The 8,373-nt window shown below is 47.4% G+C and overlaps 1 pseudogene; it reads left to right on the forward strand.

The window, feature by feature from the left end:
- Positions 1-3,460: 3,460 nt before the first annotated feature.
- LOC100989998 (protein FRG1-like) lies at positions 3,461-4,953 on the forward strand (annotated as a pseudogene).
- The last annotated feature ends 3,420 nt before the right edge of the window (positions 4,954-8,373 follow it).

Raw genomic sequence — 8,373 nt, forward strand, 5'->3', positions numbered from 1 at the left:
AATAAACCGAGCAGAGGAAAGAATCTTAGAGCTTGAAGACTGGCTTTCTGAAAAAAGACAGGCAGACAAGAATAGAGAGAAAAGAATGAAAAGGAATGAACAAAACCTCCAAGAAAATAAGGGATAATGTAGAGACTGGATCTATGACTGATTGATGTACCTGAAAGATATGGTTGGTTCTATGCAGAGAACAGAACCAATCTGGAAAACATATATCATGATATCATCCATGAGAACTTCCTCAATATAGCGAGGGAGACCAACATTAAAATTCAGGAAATGCAGAGAACTCCAGTAAAATACTCTACAAGAAGATCATCCACAAGACACACAATCATCAGATTCTTCCAACACCAATATGAGGAGAAAAACATATATTAAAGGCAGTGAGAGAGAAAGGCCAAGTCATGTACAAAGGGAAGCCCATCAGACTAACAACAGACCTCTCAGATGAAATACAACAAGCCAGAAGAGACTGGAGGACAATATTCAATATTCATAAAGAAAAGAAATTTCAAACCAGAATTTTATATCCAGCCAAACTAAGCTTCATAAGTGAAGGAGAAACACGATTCTTTTTAGACAAGCAAATGCTGAGGGAATTTGTTACCACCAGACCTGCCTAACAAGAGCTCCTGAAGAAGGCACTAAACATGGACAAGACCATTACCAGCCACTACAAAAACACACTGAAGTACACAAACCAGTGACACTATGAAGTGACCACATAAACAAGTTGACAAAATAACCAGCTAACATGATGATGACAGGATCAAATACACACATATCAATATTAATCTTAAATGTAAAAGTGACAAGCTGGATAAGGAACCAAGACCCACCAGTATGCGGTCTTCAAGAGATCCATCTCACATACAATGACATACACAGGCTCAAAATAAACAGATGGAGAAAAATCTACCAAACAAATGGTAAACAGAAAAAAGCAGGGGTTGCAATCCTACTGTCTGGCAAAACAGACTTTAAACCAACAAAGATCAAAATAGACAAAGTAGGGCATTACATAATGATAAAGGGGAAGTCAGGAGGTATATGGAAAATTTCTGCTCAACTTTTCCATTAACCTAAAACAGCTCTTAAAAAATTACCTATTTTGGCCAGCCACAGTGGCTGACGCCTGTAATCCCAGCACTTTGGGAGGCCGAGGTGGGCAGATCACAAGGTCAAGAGATCAAGACCATCCTGGCCAACATGGTGAAACCCCGTCTCTACTAAAAATAAAAAAATTAGCTGGGTATGGTGGCACATGCCTGTAGTCCCAGCTACTCGGGAGGCTGAGGCAGGAGAATCGCTTGAACCCAGGAGGCAGAGATTTCAGTAAGCCAGGATCGCACCGCTGCACTCTAGCCTGGCAACAGAGTGAGACTCCATCTAAAAAAAAAAAAAAAAACTATTTTTAGAAAGTCAACTTGATCCCAAAATATATGTGTAAATAAAAAAGGCTGCAATGATCTTGAAGAAAAACAGTGTGGATGTACTCTCTCAAATTTTAAGACTTATTAAAACTTTAAAAAGACAGTATGATATTATCACTCAAATAGACCAATAAATAGAACAGAATAGTTTCCAGAAACAGACACATGCTTACATAGACATTTGATTTCTGACCAAGGTGGCGCTGCAGAGCAATGGGAACCAAGCAGCCTTTTCAGTAATTAGAGCCATCTGAATGTGACTCATGTGAAAAGAATGAAACTTTAGTCCTACCGTACCCCATACACACTCAAAAAAGTCAGTTTCAAGAAGATTTCAGATATAAATGTGAAAAGTAAAATTAAATGCTTCTAGATGATAAGTGTATATTTTCATGATTTTGTGGTGGGTAAAAATTTCCTAAACCAGATATAAACAGGAAAACACATTAAAATTAGAAACTTTGATTCACCAAATGGCACTATTCACAAAAACTAGGTAAGCCACACAGGGAAAGTTAATTTCACATTTATCACCAGTGAAAGACTTGTATCCACAATATATCAAGAACTTCTAAAAATCAATAAAAAGTGCAGATAGCCCAATAAAAATAGACAAAATCCTTGAGCAGCCACCTTATACAAAATGATATTCAAATGGCCAATACATTCATTAAAATATAATTAAACTGAAAAGGGAACCCTTATACGCTGTTGTTGGGAATGTAAATTGGTACAGCCATTATGGAAGACAGTATGGGGATTCCTCAAGAAATTACACATGAAACTACCACATAACCCAGCAATCCCTCTTTTACCAAAGGGAATGAAATCAGCAAATCATAGACATATCTGTACTCTCATTTTCATTGCAGCATTATTCACTATAGCGTATATTTGGAAACAACCTGTGTCCATCAATGATGAATGGATAAAGAAACTGGTACACACACACACACACACACACATACACACACACACACACACATACACAATGGAATATTGTTAAGCCTTAAAAAAAAAAAAAGGAAATACTGCCATTTGCAACAATGGATGAACCTGAGGAACACTGTGCTAAGTGAAATAGGCTATACACAAAAATAAAAAGAAGGTATGATCTCACATATATGTGGAATCTAATAAACAAAAAATACATTGAAACAGAGAGTAGGACAGTGATAATCAGAGGCAGAGAGGGGAGGAAATGGGGAGAAGTAGATCAAAAGGTGCAAACTTGCAGTGATGTAGGATGAATAAGCCTAGAGATCTAATGTACAGCATGAGGACTATAGGTGATAACGTATATTTAAAATTTGCTCAGTGAATAGATTTTAAGTGGTCTTACCACAAAAGAAGTAGTTATGTGATGTGATGGACATGATCTTTTGCGTGACAGTAGTAATCATTACACTATGTATATGTGTATCAAAACATCATACTGTATAACTCAAATACATCACAAAATGGTACAGCTGTTTTGTAAGTTTGGCAGAAATGATAAAAATAGAAAAAAATAAAAGTGATATGCTTAAGCTCATTAAAAATTAGGAAAATAAAGGGGCGGCTCGGCGGAACCAGCCCCGGCTGGGCAGCAGCGGGGATGCCGGGGGCCGGGGCCAGGGCTTTCCGGGCTTCCGTGAGGCCGCCGTGGGCCCCATCTTCCGGCGGTCGCGGAGTTTGTGGTGATTGTTGCTGCCGCCGCCACCGCCCCGGCTGCCATCTCCTCCTCCTGGGCCGCCGCCTCCTCCTCTTCCTCCTCCTCCTGGGCCGGGCTGATCCCCTCCCCGCTGCCGCCTCCTCCTGGGCTGGGCCCGCGGTGTCTCGTCCCCTCGCGGAGCCGCTCCTGCCGCCGCCGCCACCGCCGCCTCCTCATTCATCCTCGTGCACCATAGGCGGCACAGGCACCAAGATGTCCAACCGAGTGGTCTGCCGAGAAGCCAGTCACGCCGGGAGCTGGTACACAGCCTCAGGTCACATACTCGTCCTGAGCCGGCTTCAGCCTGTCCGCGCAGAAGTCTCCCGGAGCCATGGCCTAGTACTCTTATGTGAAGTCTAGCAAGCTCATGCTCAAGGGAACCGAGTAAGAAGAAAAAGAGCAAAGATAAGAAGAGAAAAAGAGAAGAAGATGAAGAAACCCAGCTTGATATGTTGGAATCTGGTGAACAGTAACAAACTTTGGTGAAATTTCAGGAACCATAGCCATTGAAATGGATGAGGGAACCTATATACATGCACTCGACAATGGTCTTTTTACCCTGGGAGCTCCACACAAAGAAGAATCGCCCTGAAATCTGGCTATGGAAAATATCTTGGTATAAATTCAGATGAACTTGTTGTTGGGCATTCAGATGCAATTGGACCAAGAGAACAATGGGAACCAGCCTTTCAAAATGGGAAAATGGCTTTGTTGGCCTCAAATAGCTGCTTTATTAGATGCAATGAAGCAGGGGACATAGAAGCAAAAAGTAAAACAGCAGGAGAAGAAGAAATGATCAAGATTAGATCCTGTGCTGAAAAAGAAACCACGAAAAAAGATGACATTCCAGAAGAAGACAAAGGAAATGTAAAACAATGTGAAATCAATTATGTAAAGAAATTTCAGAGCTTCCAAGACCACAAACTTAAAATAAGTAAAGAAGAGAGTAAAATTCTTAAAAAGGCTCAGAAAGATGGATTTTGGCATGAGACGCTTCTGGACAGCCGCCTGACTTGGCCTCCCAAAGTGCCGAGAGTGCAGCCTCTGCCCAGCCACCACCCCGTCTGGGAAGTGAGGAGTGTCTCTGCCTGGCCGCCTATCGTCTGGGATGTGAGGAGCCCCTCTGCCTGGCTGCCCAGTCTGGAAAGTGAGGAGCGTCGCTGCCTGGCCGCCATCCCATCTAGGAAGTGAGGAGCGCCTCTTCCGGGCCGCCATCCCATCTAGGAAGTGAGGAGCGTCTCTGCCCGGCCGCCCATCATCTGAGATGTGGGGAGCGCCTTTGCCCTGCCGCCCCGTCTGGGATGTGAGGAGCGCCCCTGCCCGGCCGCAACCCCGTCTGGGAGGTGAGGAGCATCTCTGCCCAGCCGCCCCGTCTGAGAAGTGAGGAGACCCTCCGCCTGGCAACTGCCTCGTCTGAGAAGTGAGGAGCCCCTCCGCCCGGCAGCTGCCCCATCTGAGAAGTGAGGAGCCCCTCCGCCTGGCAGCCACCCCGTCTGGGAAGTGAGGAGCGTCTCTGCCCGGCAGCCACCCCGTCCGGGAGGGAGGTGGGGGTCAGCCCCCGCCAGGCCAGCCGCCCCGTCCAGGAGGGAGTTGGGGGGTCAGTCCCCCGCCTAGCCAGCTGCCCCATCCGGGAGGTGAGGGGCACCTCTGCCCAGCCGCCCCTACTGGGAAGTGAGGAGCCCCTCTGCCCGGCCAGCCGCCCCGTCCGGGAGGGAGGTGGGGGGGTCAGCCCCCCGCCCAGCCAGCCGCCCCATCCGGGAGGGAGGTGGGGGGGTCAGCCCCCCGCCCGGCCAGCCGCCCCATCCGGGAGGGAGGTGGGGGGTCGGCCCCCCGCCCGGCCAGCCACCCCGTCCGGGAGGTGAGGGGCGCCTCTGCCCAGCCGCCCCTACTGGGAAGTGAGGAGCCCCTCTGCCCGGCCAGCCGCCCTGTCCGGGAGGTGGGGGGGTCAGCCCCCCCCCGGCCAGCCACCCCATCCGGGAGGGAGGTGGGGGGTCGGCCCCCCGCCCGGCCAGCCACCCCGTCCGGGAGGTGAGGGGCGCCTCTGCCCAGCCGCCCCTACTGGGAAGTGAGGAGCCCCTCTGCCCGGCCAGCCGCCCCGTCCGGGAGGGAGGTGGGGGGGTCAGCCCCCCCCGGCCAGCCGCCCCATCTGGGAGGGAGGTGGGGGGTCAGCCCCCCGCCCGGCCAGCCTCCCCATCGGGGAGGTGAGGGGCGCCTCTGCCCGGCTGCCCCTACTGGGAAGTGAGGAGCACCTCTGCCCGGCCAGCCGCCCCATCCGGGAGGGAGGTGGGGGGGTCAGCCCCCCGCCCAGCCAGCCACCCCGTCCGGGAGGGAGGTGGGGACGTCAGCCCCCTGCCCGGCCAGCCACCTGGTCCAGGAGGTGAGGGGCGCCTCTGCCCGGCCACCCCTACTGGGAAGTGAGGAGCCCCTCTGCCCGGCCAGCCGCCCCGTCCGGGAGGGAGGTTGGGGGGTCAGCCCCCTGCCCGGCCAGCCGCCCCGTCCGGGAGGGAGGTTGGGGGGTCAGCCCCCTGCCCGGCCAGCCGCCCCGTCCGGGAGGGAGGTGGGGGGGTCAGCGCCCCGCCCGGCCAGCCGCCCCATCTGGGAGGTGAGGGGAGCCTCTGCCCGGCCGCCCCTACTGGGAAGTGAGGAGCCCCTCTGCCCGGCCAGCCGCCCCACCTGGGAGGGAGGTGGGGGGGTCAGCCCCCCACCCGGCCAGTCGCCCCGTCCGGGAGGGAGGTGGGGGGGTCAGCCCCCCGCCCAGCCAGCCACCCCATCCGGGAGGGAGGTTGGGGGGTCAGCCCCCTGCCCGGCCAGCCGCCCCATCCGGGAGGGAGGTGGGGGGGTCAGCGCCCCGCCCGGCCAGCCGCCCCGTCTGGGAGGTGAGGGGAGCCTCTGCCCGGCCACCCCTACTGGGAAGTGAGGAGCCCCTCTGCCTGGCCACCACCCCGTCTGGGAGGTGTACCCAACAGCTCATTGAGAACGGGCCATGATGACAATGGCGGTTTTGTGGAATAGAAAGGGGGGAAAGGTGGGGAAAAGATTGAGAAATCGGATGGTTGCCGTGTCTGTGTGGAAAGAAGTAGACATGGGAGACTTTTCATTTTATTCTGTACTAAGAAAAATTCTTCCGCCTTGGGATCCTGTTGATCTGTGACCTTACCCCCAAACCTGTGCTCTCTGAAACATGTGCTGTGTCCACTCAGGGTTAAATGGATTAAGGGCGGTGCAAGATGTGCTTTGTTAAACAGATGCTTGAAGGCAGCATGCTCGTTAAGAGTCATCACCACTCCCTAATCTCAAGTACCCAGGGACACAAACACTGCGGAAGGCCGCAGGGTCCTCTGCCTAGGAAAACCAGAGACCTTTGTTCACTTGTTTCTTTGTTCACTTGTTTATCTGCTGACCTTCCCTCCACTATTGTCCTATGACCCTGCCAAATCCCCCTCTGTGAGAAACACCCAAGAATGATCGATCAATTAAAAAAAAAAAAAAGACCCTGTCCCCTCCAAAATAAATAAATAAATAAATAAATAAAAATAAAGGAAAAAAAAAAAAAAAAGAAATACTACAGCAAACTTGCCAGAATGGTTAACTTATTGGCAAGAATGTAAAACAACTACTAGTGGAAGTTTAAATTTCTACAACCACTGGAAATTTGTTTGACCATATCTTCCAGAGTTGAACACATGTTTACCCTATGACTGAGTAATTCTACTTCTAGATATAGGCCTATCAGAAATGCTTACATATGTTTTATGAAAGGAAATACAAGTTTATAGCCTCCTTTTTCACAGTGGCCAAAACTGGAAATAACCCAAATGTGCATTGGTAAAAATATGGATAGACAAATTATAGCACACTGATAGAATGGAAAATAACATAGCAATGAAAATGAACAAAACTACTACTAAACATAACAACATTGATGGATTTCATACAAACATAATTTTGAGTGAAAGCAACAAGGCACAAAACGGTACATACTGCATGATTATATTTATATAAAGTTCAAAAATAGACAAAACAAATCAATGGTATTGGAAGTCAGCTAGTGGTTTCTCTTATGGAGGAGGATGGGAATAGGGAATGAAAAGAGATATAAGTGATTTCTGGGTTGCTGAATATGTTTGGTGTCTTGATATGGGTGGTGGCTACATGAATGCTTACACTTTGTAATGATTCTCTGAGCTGCATACTTTAGAATGCATGTTATGCATCAATGTTTATTTTTAAAACTATTTCAATGTAATTTACCACATTAAAGGATAAGAAAATATTTGGTCATCTTAAAAGATGTCAAAAAATAATTCAACACAATTTGTAATCATTCATGGTAAAAAGCTATTAGGAATATCTAGGAATGTCCTTTTGATGACAAAAATATTTATTAAAAATTTACAGCAAATATACTTGATAATGCAACCTTAGAAGCATTCCTATTAAAACGAGGCACAAGACAAGAATAAATACTTTCATTGTTACTACTCAGTATAGAAATTTGACATCCTGGTTAATGAAATAAGACCAAAAAAAGTCAGAAATATAAATATTGGAAAGGAAGAGCCAAAACTCACTATTTTAAGATGGTAGGCATGGCTTCTCCTGGGGCCTTGGAAAAGACCTGTGCAATTGAGAAGCTCAGACACAAGTGCCTTTAGCTTCATTGTAATCTGCCCCTGCAGACAACATTGGGTTTATTCATGATGTCAGTATTTATTGCATTCTCTTCACATTTACTGTTGCTAGTTTTTCTCTCCCATTAGAATGTAGCACTTTCTTTTTTGCCTCAACACAGTGCCCATAAGAATTTTATATTTAATGAGGAAATGAAATATCTGCATGCAGTATCAGAAAACCATGTGTATTATTGGAATCCTGACACATTTGGAGGTTGGGAACCCTTAGAGTAAATGTTGATTCAGAAAAAAATCAGAAGTTATAACAAATCCTCAGCTTTAACATGTTTATCAGTAATGCAAACTAATAACTTCATGTCAGCTTGTTTGTTCCACATATAACTAGTTGACATTTTGTATCTATTCCAGTTGATGTATGCCATATGGATGAATTTAAACAGTTTCGGCCTTGCAATAATTGGTATACTTCTAATTGCATGTGAAATTATACTCTTTTTAACAAAAGATGAAACTATTCAGTGGCCACATGTAAGTATAAGGTTTTACAATGTTTTTTTCACAGAAACTTACACTTTAAATTTGTTTGTAAATGAGCAGAGCCTATTTTGGT

The sequence above is a fragment of the Pan paniscus genome, chromosome 9 (assembly GCF_029289425.2).
Source record: "Pan paniscus chromosome 9, NHGRI_mPanPan1-v2.0_pri, whole genome shotgun sequence".
NCBI lineage: Eukaryota > Metazoa > Chordata > Mammalia > Primates > Hominidae > Pan > Pan paniscus.